Raw genomic sequence first — 13,965 nt, 5'->3', positions numbered from 1 at the left:
AATACTTCCCCTCTTGCAAGCACAGAATCTGAGTGTAGAAAAGAAACTTTTAATGAAAGGAGGGAAGGCACTCGACATTAATTAGGGAAAATAACGCAAGCAGGATTCAAAACCATAAAACTGTGAGCAAAACACCCACCCCGGAGTACACTGGGCCACGTCTTTTGCCTCAGGTTCTTGAGTCCAACAACCAAAAGTTCCTTTACTGTGCCCCTCCCTTCTCCCTCCACCACACGCCACTCACCGTAGTTGTTCTTGGTCAGTGAAGACCTGGGAGTTCAGAGGTGCATCTGCATGAGTTCCCCTCCCGCCTGGGGGACAAGGGGAGAAGGCACCTGGCTTGTTCCGTGGTCCAAGTGCTTTGTCCAGTGTTGCTGCCCGGCTGGCCAGCCACTGCTCCGCTTTGCTGGCCACCCTGGCGGCCACTCGCTGTTCTGCTAGCTACTCTTCCAGCCGCTCACCGGCGCACTCCGAGGCCACCCTGCCGGCCGTCGCCAAGGCACACTGTCACCTTCTGCTGCTCCACGGTGACCGTGCGGATCGGTCTCTTGAGGTTCCATCCAGCCCTCCGTGGTTTTCCGCTCTCAGTGGGGGAAACTTCACTGCTGAAGCAGGCTGGGCAGAAACGTTGCCCCACCACAGGTGATTTCAGCTCTAGCGATCACTTAAGAAAACAAAAAGAGTCCTAATAAAGCCTTAATGAGCTCTGTCTTTGAACGGTGGGGAGGGGCAGGTTAAACCATGCCTAGGACTCTTAGGCAGGTCCCCAGCCCCTCTTACCCTTCACTGGGGTCTGGAATCCGAGCCTCCTGCTTAGCGAGTTTAGTTCAGTTTAGGATGACTCCCTCAGTCAGGACAGGCTAAGCCCCGTTCTGCTGCCCTTTACTCCTACAATAAGGATAACAACACTCTATACTATAGCGATTTGTAACTCAGCACCAGCCAAAGTCGATCACTTGGACAACACAGCTCTGTCTGCTCATACCTAGGCCGAGTGGCTGCGTTCATGTAAATACAATCTGGTCCTGAAGCCTTTCCCCCTCCCCAGCTCATCACTAGCTGTCAGGGGAGAGCTCATCCAGACCCTGCTTACAGAAGAAAAAGCAGAGTTGGGCAAGACCTATAAGTCACCTGCTGGCCTGAAGCACACAGTACTGGAGTATCTAAACAAGTCATTTAATCGTCGCTTCGGAGCAGCTGTCCTGTATCCTTCTGCTTTATCCACTCTTGCTCTCGGTTCAGGTCTCAGCCGAAAACATCCAGCTTCTCTTTTGCTTGTGTGTCTCTTCCTCACCCCGACTGTGCTCTCTGTACTTGTATCATTCAACTCTTCAAAGCATTAGGGGACACAGTCTGTATGAAAGATACTCTACAAAAGAAAGTTGTATCACCTTATGTGTAGTGCTGGGGAGGAACCGGTGGTCGTGGTACGTGTAGGTACCAGTGACATAGGGAAGGATAGGAGAGAGGTCCTGGAGGCCAGATTTAGGCTGCTGGGTAAGAGATTAAAGTCCAGGACTTCCACGATAGCATTCTCTGAAATGCTTCCACTTCCAAGCACAGGGCCAGTTAGACAGGCAGAACTGCAGGGTCTCCAATGCATGGATGAGACGATGGTGTTGGGAGGAGGGGTTCAGATTTATTAGGAACCGGGGAACCTTTTGGGAAAGGGGGAGCCTATACCGGAAGGATGGGCTTCACCTAAACCAAAATGGAACTGGCACTTAAAATTAAAAACATCATAGAACAGTTTTTAAACTAAGGGCTGGGGGAAAGCCGGCAGGTGCAGAGGAGCACGTGGTTTGGAGAGAGACATCCCTTAGGGGAGGATCTATTAATGGAGATTCTCTATGTCCTAGCAAAGAAGAGAGGATGGAGGATAAAATATGGATGGGGTCTCATGAGAAACAGTCAAATGAAAGAGTCCCATTCAATTACATCACGTAATAAGAGACAGCTGAAAAGTGACAGTTTTTTAAAAGAGCGTACATTCAAATGCTAGAAGTCTAAATAATAAGATGGGTGAACTAGAGTGCTTCGCATGAAATGAGAATATTGATATAACAGGCATCACAGAAATTTGGTGGAATGAGGATAATCAATGGGCCACAGTAATACCGGGGTACAAAATATATCGGAAAGACAGAACAGGTCATGCTGGTGGGGGAGTGGCACTATATGTGAAAGAAAGCGTAGAATCAAATGAAGTAAAAATTGTAAGTGAACCAAACTTTACCATAGAATCTCTATAGATAGTAATTCCATGCTCGGATAACAAGAATATAACAGTAGGGATATATTACCGACCACCTGACCAGGAAGGTGATAGTGACTGTGAAATGCTCAGGAAGATTAGAGAGGCTATAAAAATAAAAAACTCAGTAATAATGGGGGATTTCAACTATCCCCCTATTGACTGGGTCCAGGTCACCTCAGGACAGGATTCAGAGACAAAGTTTCCTGACACCTTAAATGACGGCTTCTTGGAGCAGCTAGTCCTGGAACCCACAAGAGGAGAGGCAATTCTTGGTTTAGTCCTAAGTGGAGCACAGAATCTGGTCCAAGAGGTGAATATAACTGAACCGCTTGGTAATAGTGACCACAACATAATTAGATTTAATATCTCTCTGGTGGGAAGAACACCACAGCGGCCCAACATGGTAGCATTTAATTTCAGAAAGGGGAACTACACAAAAATGAGGAAGTTAGTTAAACAGAAATTAAAAGGTACAGTGCCAAAAGTGAAATCCTGCAAGCTGTGTGGAAACTTTTTAAAAACACCATAATAAAGGCTCAACTTAAATGTAAACCCCAAATTAAAAAACAGAGTAAGAGAACTAAAGAAGTGCCACCGTGGCTAACCAACAATGTAAAAGAAGCAGTGAGAGGCAAAAAGGCATCCTTTAAAAAGTAGAAGTTAAATCCTACTGAGGAAAATAGAAAGGAGCATAAACTCTGGCAAGTGAAGTATCAAAATATAAGCAGTGAGGCCAAAAAAGAATCTGAAGAACAGCTCGCCAAAGACTCACAAAGTAATAGCAATTTTTTTTTAAAGTACATCATAAGCTGGAAGCCGGCTAAACAACCAGTGGGGCCACTGGATGAGCGAGCTGCTAAAGGAGCACTCAAGGACGATAAGGCCATTGCAGAGATACAAATGAATTCTTTGCATCGGTCTTCATGACTGAGGATGTGAAGGAGATTCCCAGACCTAAGCCGTTCTTTTTAAATGACAAATCTGAGGAACTGTCCCAGATTGAGGTGTCATTAGAGGAGGTTTTGGGACAAATTGATAAACTAAACAGTAATAAGTCACCAGGACCAGATGGCATCACCCAAGAGTTCTGAAGGAACTCAGATGTGAAATTGCAGAATTATTAACTGTGGTTTGTAACCTGTCATTTAAATCAGCTTCTGTACCAGATGACTAGAGGATCGCTAATGTGACGCCAATTTTTAAAAGAGGCTCCAGAGGTGATCCCGGCGATTACAGGCCGGCAAGTCTGAGTTCAATACTGGGCAAACTGGTTGAAACTACAGTAAAGAATGGAATTATCAGACACAGAGATTAACATGATTTGTTGGGGAAGAGTCAACACGGTTTTTGTGAAGGGAAAATCATGCCTCACCAATCTACTAGAATTCTTTGAGCGGGTCAACGAACATGTGGACAAGGGTGATCCAGTGGATATAATGTACTTAGATTTTCAGAAAGCCTTTTACAAGGTACCTCACCAAAGGCTTTTAAGCAAAGTAAGCTGCCATGGGATAAGAGCGAAGATCCTCTCATGGATCAGTAACTTGTTAAAAGATAGGAAACAAAGGGTAGGAATAAACGGTCAGTTTTCAGAATGGAGAGAGGTAAATAGTGGTGTCCCCCAGGGGTCCATACTGGGACCAGTATTCAACATATTCAGAAATGATCTGGAAAAAGGGGTAAACAGTGAGGTGGCAAAATTTGCAGATGCTACAAAACTACTGAAGATAGTTATGTTCCAGACAGACTGCAAAGAATTACAAAGGGATCTCACAAAACTGGGTGAGTGGGCAACAAAATGGCAGATGAAATTCAATGTTGACAAATGTAAAGTAATGCACATTAGAAAATATAATTCCAACTATACATATAAAATGATGGGGTCTAAATTAGCTGTTACCACTCAAGAAAGAGATCTTGGAGTCATTGTGGATAGTTCTCTGAAAACATCCACTCAATGTGCAGCAGCTGTCAAAAAAGTGAACAGAATGTTGGAAATCATTAAGAAAGGGATAGATAATAAGACATAAAATTTCATATTGCCTCTATATAAATCCATGGTATGCCCACATCTTGAATACTGTGTGCAGATGTGGTCGCCCCATCTCAAAAAAGATATATTGGAATTGGAAAAGGTACAGAAAAGGGCAACAAAAATGACTAGGGGTATGGAACAGCTTCCGTATGAGGAGAGATTAATAAGACTGGGACTTTTCATCTTGGAAGAGACGACTAAGGGGGGATATGGCAGAGGTCTATAATATCATGACTGCATGGAGAAAGTAAATAAGGAACTGTTATTTGCTCCTCATAACACAAGAACTAGGGCTCACCAAATGAAAGTAATAGGCAGCAGGTTTAATACAAACAAAAGGAAGTATTTTTTCACCCAACGCACAGTCAACCTGTGGAACTCCTTGCCAGAGGATGTTGTGAAGGCCAAGACTATAACAGGGTTCAAAAAAGAACTAGAGAAATTAATGGAGGATAGGTCCATCAATGGCTATTAGCCAAGATGGGCAGGGATGGTGTCCTTAGCCTCTGTTTGCCAGAACCTGGAAATGGGCAACAGGGGATGGATCACTTGACGATTACCTGTTCTGTTTATTCCCTCTGAAGCACCTTCTGAAGCCACTGTCAGAAGACAGGACACTGGGCTCGATGGACCTTTGGTCTGACCCAGTATGGCCGTTCTTAGGTTCTTATGTCTCAAGCCAATCCCCCAGCTCTGTACAAGTTTATTCTCCACAGCTTTATCCAGTGTAACTTTAAGAGATGTAAGCAGTTTGGCTCCCATCCCTTCCATTCCCCTCACCATAATAATGTTTGAGTCTAATTTTTCCTTTGCTTAATTTCACACCTGGGTTCCTAGTTGGGCCACTCTAAATAGTTTCTCTCAATCCAGGAAAGAGAGGAGCACGGTGGGAATGATGTGATATGCTACATGGGGCTGGGCTGAGTCCTGGGCCACACCCAGCCTCCCTCAGGGGCAGATGCAAACTCCGTATGCTGGGTTTAGCTTCGGACGGCGGAGGTGAGAATGAAATAATGGGTGAAAGTTAAGTTCCTTACGTGCGGTTTTCACCATTTTAAGATGTGCCCAGCACTCATAAGAAAGGAGCGTTGGCTGGTCAATGGAGCAGATTGGTTGGAAATTCTTCAGAGGTTCTTCATTATTCAGCTCACATTTCTCTGTTGCGGGTCCCTGGCATTTTCAATCACCCTCTGTGCTCCATTATACCTGCCACAAGTCTTCACACGTGCATCGCTTGTTAACAGCAGGTTTTTGTAGGTGTCTCATTAAAGAGATTGGAATTCTGCATGTCTTCAATCCCAAGGCTTCCTGAGGTCAGCCAGAACAGTTCTTTCATGTGCCTGGAGTTTATAAGAGCTGAGGAAACCTGTAATCACAAAGCCCGTTACTCCAGTATAAAAGCTTATGGGCCTGGCATGAGCGAGCCATTAATGGCTGGAAATACGCGTATTCCGTAGCAGATACACAACATCTGCCTGGTGAAAGAGGCCTTAGATTAGGAACTATTTCCTCATCCTAAAGTATGAATGCTGCTTCTGGGAGACCTAAAGCCACCAAAACATTGTAGTGCTTTGCACTGAAAACACACAATGACATTTAATCAAAGATCCTACAAGTTAAGAGTGAAATCCTGGCCCCATGGAAGTCAGTGGGAAAACTCCCATTAATTTCAGTGGGGTCAGGGTTTCACTTGAAGAGAGGAAAAAGTCCTAGTAGCTCATCTCGTGCATCTTCCTTCTAGCCCGAGGTTGTCTCCTACCATTTATTCTCCAGGGCTCTGGCCCAACCTACTTTCAAATGGTTCCACCAGCAGTAGCTCATTTTATCTGCCCCTGCCTTCTCGAGTTTGGATGTGGAGCGTGGGTCTCTCACCTAACCCCTTTGTTTTCATTACATAAGGTCCCGTTCCAGCACGGTGTTGGCGGCCCAGTTACAATATGGACCAGGTTCAACACAGATCCAGCTTTGTTAGGGCCTGGGATGTGAGTGATCTGGCCCAACGGTCAGGCCCCATGTCGGAGCAGCAGTCAGGAGCTGGGAAATGGAACCAGAGTCAGAGGCTGGATGCCAGCGCTTGGGGCCAAGTCAGAGTCAGGGATCAGAGCCGAAGGTCAGAACTGGAGTCAGAGGCTGAATGTCAGAACTGAAGGTCATACCAGAATCAGAGCCAGAACTGGAGCCGAGGGCTACAGCTGGGTTATTTGGAGTCGGGGAAGGCAGGAGCAGGGCTGGGTCCGAGGTAGGAGCAAGGCTGGGACAAGGCAGGAGCAGAAACTAACACAGCCGCAGGCTAATGCCTTGAGCAACCAGTGCCATGCTGCTGGTTTTCAGAGCAGGTTGCACGATCCCTTCAACCAATTGGGCAGTTTGGCCAATCAGGGGGCTCACCTGGGGCCCAGGTGTGCTCATCACACTGCCTGAGGGTTAAGCTAGCAGGTAAGCAGGCTAGGTGTGGGTCCAACTCCTCACAGGCGTGCAGCATCCGCATCCAAGGACAGGGTCTAATTGTCAAAGGTGCTGAGCACCTGCCGCTAAGACAGTGGGGTCCTGGCAACCCAGGATGGGCTCTGATTCTGCAAGGTATGTCAGCTCCTAACTTCCATTGATGTCTAAAGCCCAGCGCCCGCAAAGTGGAGCGCACAAAATCACAGGCCACTTTGGAAAGTGCTGAGCACCTTTGAGTTAGGCACCCAGAAGTGGAGTCCACTGCCATGGTGGGTCAATGTAGAAATGCCTGGCTTTCTCAAGCGCTGGGAAACGCGGTCAGCCTCCCTCATCTCTAGACACCTGTGGTAAGTGCCCTGGTCTATAGCACTACCCCAGGGCCAGTAAACTCTTATTGGCTTTTTATTCCATCCTCCTGGGAGGAGCGGGCGAGTGGTTTGATACCTGGCCTGGTAGCGTTCATGGCCATGCAGCCAGACTGAGCTAAGAGCAGATACCTTGTGAATACCCAATCGTTCAAAGGCGCCACGGGGGGTGAGTGAGCAAGGGCCATTCAGAGCCCTTCCCAGCCGGTCAGTGGCTGATGCTGTGTCTCTGGGGAGCTGAGATCGAGGGAGGCCGACAGGGACCCATGCAGGATCTTCCTTCCAAATGGACTTGCCCTGTCACCACTCCTTGCCCTACAGGGACACCAGGCTGTTGCTAGGTTTCTGAGATACCATTTGGGTTTTGTGACTAAAAGCACCCACTTCAACCCCTTCCAGGGCAGGGATCCGCAGGTCCCCTTCCAGCGGGGTGCCAGGCTGCAGGGTGCAGACCAAGGTGGAGGGCTGCCAGGATGCGTTTCTCCCCTCTGACACTGGTAGCAGCATTGAAGGCCAATAGTAGGGGCTGCCGCGATCTAGCAGCTGGAGGGCGGGATGGCAGAACCTGTTCACATCTTTCGCAAGCTGAAAACCCCAATGTGCCCCTTCCCACCGCCACTACTGCAAAGTATCGGAAAAGGACGGTACAAAACCCAGCTCCCGGGTATAACCTGAGCTAGATGCAGAGCTGCACCAACCTGAGGGGTGCTGACACCGACTAACCCAGGCTGAGGGGCTGGTACAGTACAGCCGCTGTGTTCTGCTAGGGCTGCCTTTAGGGTGCCGCCTTTCTCATGCCGTCTCCTTTCCTACTGACTTTAGGGTAGCAGAGAGCAATGGCGGGATCCCTCCAGGCTGAAAACAGGAGTGGTCAGTTCATTGGTGGCAGGGGCGTGGGTGGAGGCTGGGGCCTGGGTTGGAGGGGACTCAAGAACGGGGTTCGAATTCAGTCAAGGCCAGAAGCAACAGTCCGCACCAGTGTCACGCTGCAGGATCAGGTCGAGCCACAGTGAGCTGGAGCCAAGGGAGCCAGCCAAAGTAGGGCTCGTGGAACAGTCAGGCAAAGAAGTCAGGGGCGGGGCAAGGGACGAGTAACCGAGGCAGGGCAAGGCATCAGGGTCAGGGCAGGGGACCAGCAACCGAGGCAGAGTGAGGCATCAGGAGCAGAGCAAGGGCCCTGAAAGCAGGCCCAGGAGTGAGGCCAGGTATCAGGAGCAGGGCTGGAGTCAGGCAGCTGCCAGACCGCTGAGGCGGACAGACTGGAGGAGAGCTGCAGCTGTAGACAGTGTTGGTGAGTTATTTCACCCTCACCCCACTGGTATTTCCAAGCAGCTTTGCTGCTCACTGGCGAATAGCTGGAGGTGGGTTCTCCAGGGCTCTGTGAGTGCACAGAGCTGTCAGGATGTTTTGGGGGGAGATTTAAACCTATTTCTGCTGCCCCACCTCACGTGTATGGCCCCGCAGCCTGCAGCTCACAGATCGGCTGCTCTGGCTGCACTTTTCATCTGTCCACAGGACATAACCAGTCCACCTACGCAGCAGCTTCATCAGCGTTGCCTGCGTGGCGGGGAGAGTAGCTCTTTCAGGTATAACGTTACCGGTTATTTTTATTGTGCACCCAAATGGAAGCGGTCTAGAAGCTGGCCCATCCTGCCGCAGGTCAGCATGGCTCCGCCCACTGTGACATCGCCATTCAGGATCCTCCTCCGTTCTTAACAAGGTCCTGCAGCAAAGTCCCTCCCACTTAAAGAAGAGGGCGGGACTCTGAGGCAGTCTTCACCACAGAGAAACAAACACAAGAGCAAACGGATCTTCCGCACGCAGCCATTCACCTTTGATACAGAGTCATCGTTGCTAGTTAAGCGCTGAGATGGTGCTTAGCACTGTACGAGACACAAGAAGAAAGACAGGCCCTGCCTCAAATAGTGTACCGTCTAAAAGACGGAATGTGCTGGGAGACCTGGAGTGGATAGCTAACCCATACCGGCTTGGAGTGGCACTTTGTCCCCCTCTATGGCAGCTAGACCAGCTAGAGGTCGATGAATCTGCTACAGCCTTCACTAAGAGAGAAGTGTCTTTTAGCTCATACAGTAGAAACTCCTGCATTAGGCTCCAGAGATCCCGGGTCTGTTGGTGTTACAGATACATAAGACAAAATCTTCAGCTGGTGTAAATTGGGACAGTTCCACTGACTTCTGGGAATTTGACGATATGGCCCATAATTTTAAAATTTTACCTACCGACTCGCTCCTGATGGGCCTTACAGCAAAAATGGGGTTTTAGGAACCACTTGCATGAGGAAAGGCAGCAAACAGATCGGGGAGGTCCCTCCATCGGGGCCATTGCAGGAGAAAGCAGGGGGACCAGAGTGGAAGGAATTAATGGTGAATGGAGGTCGGTATTGATCTGTGTGCATTCATTTCAGGCTGCCAGTGCCCTGTGATCCAGCGGGGCCTCTCTCCCTTATCATGATGACCGAATATTTATTGTCCTCGTCCAACCCTCTCTTTGCACACATACGCTGGGGCATCATTAACACAGTGGCTGTTAGAAGTGGCAGAAGGAAAGTGGCAGAAGGAAAGGCTTCCCCAGGCAGAGTGGCGGAGGTGTCTACTTTATGGAAAGGGCCCTGTGATCAGGGCGACCAGTCTTACAGACTGAGTCTCCAGTCTGCCAGGAGATGGGCTTGGGTTATGAACTGTCTCCATCAGGTCCCATTGAGAGAGGAGGGGAAAGGACCTAGTGCTGAGTTTCTTCTCCCCCTGGTCCCAGGCAGGGTGAGGCAGCTGGCCCAGGAGAGGCAAAGATTGCGTAGGATGCAGGGATGAGGCTGTGCTGGTCTGTGCGGAGAGGGGACGATGGCACAGCTGAGTTCCATTCTCTCTCTCTCTCTGTGGCTGCTGATGGCTGCAGGAGGCGGTGCTCAGCAGAGCTGTTTTCTTTGTCTTCCTCTGTGGAAAATTTTGCTTTTTTAGCAGAAATCTGAATACCAACATTTTTTTTTGCCTCCAAACCCAAAATGCCACCAGGATGCATCAAGGGAGATGTAGGTCAGGCACCTCGCATGCCCATTCTCCTCTGTAGGCCAGGTCCTCTGGTTAGACAACATCTCCCACGGTGCATCAGAGTCTCCCCTCAGAGTAGCAGAGCTGGGGGGCAGTGCCAGGCCTGGCTTGCTCAGGGCTGGAGGTCAGGACTGACCCCTAGCTCTCTCCGTGAGAGAGAAGCCGGCTGGTTAACATCTGGCTCCAGCCTCCTTTCATGAGCTGGAAATGAGTTAAAATGCCCCGGTCTGGGTTTGCTCTTTGCAGCCTCTCGCGCTGCCATGGGCTCGGACTCTGCTCCTGGGCTCCCCTGGCAATTTGCTGGTGTTTGGAGGCACCCTCAGTCGACAGCACAGGCCCAAGGCTGGCATGCTGCTGGGACCTGCGGGGCACACTGCTCTCACACCAGGTTCGTGTATTGGCACCACGTGCCAGGTGTCCAAGGTGCCCGCTTTCCTGGGTGCTGGCTCACAGTCACCCGGGGGCTGCTGGTCAAGATCTGAATTTACAGAAAAGGAAGAGCTGAAATAAAAAGACACATGCATTTCCCCCTCCACCGGCTTGAGCAGCAGAGAGTACCGTCCTATAGACGCCTCACCAATGCCCCAGACACTCAGCCTTCCTTCTCCGCTTGCCCCGGCACTGGTTCTCTTTCCCCACAAGCAGTCAGCCGACAGTGAGAGACTCGGACCTTCGTACGACTTACAGGTTCCAGCCTCACTCAGCTTGGGCTACAGCAAGTCACCTGCTGCACAGAACAGAGGGCTGGGGCAGAGTGCCCACCCACAGTCATGGCATCTCCTACGTGCCAGATACCCAGCGCTCTTAGCAATGAGCTAATCTGCACCAGCCTGCTGCATTAAAGGGGGAATTCATAGGCTCTGAGGATTGCTTTTGTACCCCGAGCCCATGTACAGCACCACACAAATCAGCTGTGCCTACCCCAGCATAAGCGGGTTTAACTGTCTCAGGGTTTGCACTGCTGCCCATCGTCTTAGCATCTCATCAACTTCCATGTAAAAGGGACAGGCAACAACAGTGTCCTCAGTGGACTTCATGGCGCCTCTGGCTCGTCTCTTGTATCAGGTAATAGGCAGCTCTCTTTGGACACTTTTTAGGGGAAGGGGAGGTTTGAGTGGAGGAAGAAGGTGACCGTAAACTTATCTCAACTCCTACTGCCTGTGATAGAAGCTGTGGCTTAGAATCATGGAATCATCAGGCTGGAAGGGACCTCAAGACACCATCTAGTCCAGTCCCCTGCACTCGTGGCAGGACTAAGTATTATCTAGACCATCCCTGGCAGGTGTTTGTCTAACCTGCTCTTTAAAATGTCCAACAATGGAGATGCCACAACCTCCCTAGGTTTCTTAGGTAAGGGCTGAATTTGGCCTTCACGTTTCTAACAGGAACCAGGGTTTGTTCTCCCCACAGCGGTGTGTTCTCATGCTCTGCGGATTTGTCCAGTTTGGCCCCATTAATCCAAGTGTAATACAAAGAAGAAAAAGTAGAGCTGGGCCAGACAGTGTAAGTCACCTACCGGCCTTGCTGTGGGTATTCCTGATGCCATGACACTGCAGCATTTAAGCTCGGGCCCGAGTCATTCTGGTACAGCCATCCTCTATCCTCCTGCCTTATCCACCCTCAGTTCTGAAAGCCTCCAGCTCCTCCCTTGTCTCTATTGTGACAGACTGAAGCTAGATTGAACCGGGCAGGGGCAGCCAGGGTGGCGAGGAAGGTTGGAAATGCTAGTTGAGGCCACAGGAGCCAGGTGCCTGGGCCCAGGTCAGTAATGCTGCTGACCTTGAGGAACAATGGCAAATTGGTGCCATTCCCCAGCGGGGCAGAAGCCAATCTGCTTTGGTAACAGTTTAAAAGTAAAACTCATCCTATAAAGTTGCATCCCCACCCCTCCAAACACACACACGTGTCTGCTGTTATGTAGGGAGCAGAGTGATAACGTCACTATCCTTGTTCAGGAATATGCTGCCCACTTTTGCTTCCAGTTTATACCAGACTCACCAAAATAGGGATTTGGAGAAAACCTAGATACACACAACAGCTAAACAGATCCTACAGCATTTCATCCTTCTCCTCACCCCATTACCCCTCCCTTGTGGGGCACACATCACACACGGATCTCCCTGGCAGCGTGAGGGCCAGGCAGACCAGTCCTGGGGGGAGGAAGGTGGAGGTACAAAAAGCGGGAGTGATCACCCATCGCCAAGCGTGGCCTTGGCAGCCACAGGGCTTCCAGGGGCGGGTGGTCTGTTTCATTCTGCTGAAGGGAGGGACGGAGCAGGATCAAGCCGCAGGTTTCCTTCCAATCTGGTCTTGGGGCCGGCTCAGGACCTGCTCAGTCATCACAGGAGCCCGGGGCGAGGGGACCCTCCAAAATGCAATGCCCCGGATGTAACAATATGGGATTTATCCGGTGTGTGTGTGTAGTGTGAGCTGCTTAGGCCCAAGGCTGTGCCTGATTTAATCAATAGTCCTCAGTTCTTCCTGGGCCCAGGCCTTACAGTCCTTTGCGGCTGCGGCGGGAATGACAGGAATTAGCACAATCAGCAGCATTCTTTTATGAAAGCCAGACGCAGCCTCAGCTGCAGGATGCTTTCAGAGGCATCACTATTCGAGCGTGTGCCCATGCGCCGCTGAGGCAGGCCTGCTGCCATCGATTCAATGCAAAGGGCTGGCTTCTGAAATAAACCGTAATACATTAATGGCTATTTCCTCCTTCCCTGCCGGGGCTAGCAGGAAGCGCTCTGCCTGTTAAGCAGCCATCACAGAACTGTGGGGCAGGGTTTCCAAGGAGACAGATAGTTCACCCCACTTGTGTCTCTGCCGCCACCACCCTTTCATCACTCCCTGTTCCTGTCCCATTTCAGTTGCCCTATCTAAACATACCTGTCCCAGGTGTCTTCCTAGCCCTCCTCTTCTCCCCGCTCTGTGCTCTCATTCACTCCCACCTTCTCCACACTCCCAAAATTGACAACTCCGGCCTAATTACGCAGAAAATACAGGCACGCAGGAGCCAAAGGCTATTTTTCTGGTTGCACCTTGGGAGCACACACCCTCATCTCTAGGGAGGCCCCCCTGCTTAAATGTGGGGTTATGGGGGGGGGGAACTTTGTCCCTGGCACCCTTTACAGGGCTCTCGCTTGGACCTGCGATGGCCTCTCTCAGCCTGTGTCTTCTCCTGATTCTCCCGCTGGGTGTTCTGTGCCTTCCAGCCAAATCACAGAAGTCTGAACCCCTTGAGTAGCAGCACGAACAAGTGCAAATAAAAGTTCATACCAGCCTTCCACTCCCCTTAGGCTTCACTATAGTTCCCTTGTTGGCCCTACCTCAGGGCCTAACCTGCTCCTGTAGTGTTTCCCTTGTCGTATCCTGCCGGTTAAACTCTAGCCCAGGGCTGCTCTCTGCTAGAGAGACCTGTCTCCTCTGCAGTCTCTCCCGGCTGAGCTCCCTCTGTCTGGCAATTAGTTCTAGCAGAAGATGGGTGAGGTTCTGTGGCCTGCGATGTGCAGGTCAGATTTGATGATCATGGTGGTCCCTAAAGTCTATGAGTTAATCACCCCCCACGGTGTGAAGCATGACTAACCTGGGTTCTTTCCCCTAAGCTGCAGGAGATGGGGGTTAAACCCTGTCACACACCTGCCTTCTTCCCACTTGCTTATTAGTTAGCATGTTAAATGTCCTGTCTAACCCAGGATTGTGAGCTCTGTGTCAAACTTCCCAGTGAGTCCCATAACTCGCTGGCCTACTAGGTGCTATCTCCTTCTAATGGCGGGCACCTGCAACTACAGTGGAAGGCCTACA

This window comes from Caretta caretta, chromosome 5 (assembly GCF_965140235.1).
Source record: "Caretta caretta isolate rCarCar2 chromosome 5, rCarCar1.hap1, whole genome shotgun sequence".
Classification (NCBI taxonomy): domain Eukaryota; kingdom Metazoa; phylum Chordata; order Testudines; family Cheloniidae; genus Caretta; species Caretta caretta.
Note: the sequence above shows the minus strand (reverse complement) of the source record.